Raw genomic sequence first — 334 nt, 5'->3', positions numbered from 1 at the left:
GAGAGCGCTGTCCCAGCGCGCTGTCCAGGGCGGCCGGCGAAGAGGAGCGCTCCGGCGACGAGGCCCTGCTGGGCCCGCTGCCCCTGCCCAGGAAGGGCAGCTACCTGTCCGCCTTCCGCCCGGTGGTGAAGGACACCGAGAGCATCGCCAAGCTCTACGGCACCCGCGAGGCGTACGGCGGGGCGGCGGCCCGAGCGCCCGGCTACCTCTCGCCGGACTTTCTCAGCGAGGGCAGCTCCAGCTACCGCTCGCTGGTCCCCCGGGGGGGACACGGGCCGAGGAGCCCGAGGTGGACGTGGAGTCCAACCGCTTCCCCGAGGACGACGAGGAGGAG

The 334-nt window shown here is 73.7% G+C and overlaps 1 pseudogene; it reads left to right on the top strand.

Moving 5' to 3' along the window:
- Positions 1-5: 5 nt before the first annotated feature.
- Positions 6-331, top strand: LOC116217710 (annotated as a pseudogene).
- The last annotated feature ends 3 nt before the right edge of the window (positions 332-334 follow it).

Source organism: Meleagris gallopavo, unplaced genomic scaffold (assembly GCF_000146605.3).
Source record: "Meleagris gallopavo isolate NT-WF06-2002-E0010 breed Aviagen turkey brand Nicholas breeding stock unplaced genomic scaffold, Turkey_5.1 ChrUn_random_7180001900526, whole genome shotgun sequence".
Classification (NCBI taxonomy): Eukaryota; Metazoa; Chordata; class Aves; order Galliformes; family Phasianidae; genus Meleagris; species Meleagris gallopavo.
This window is presented reverse-complemented; position numbering and strand designations above follow the sequence as displayed.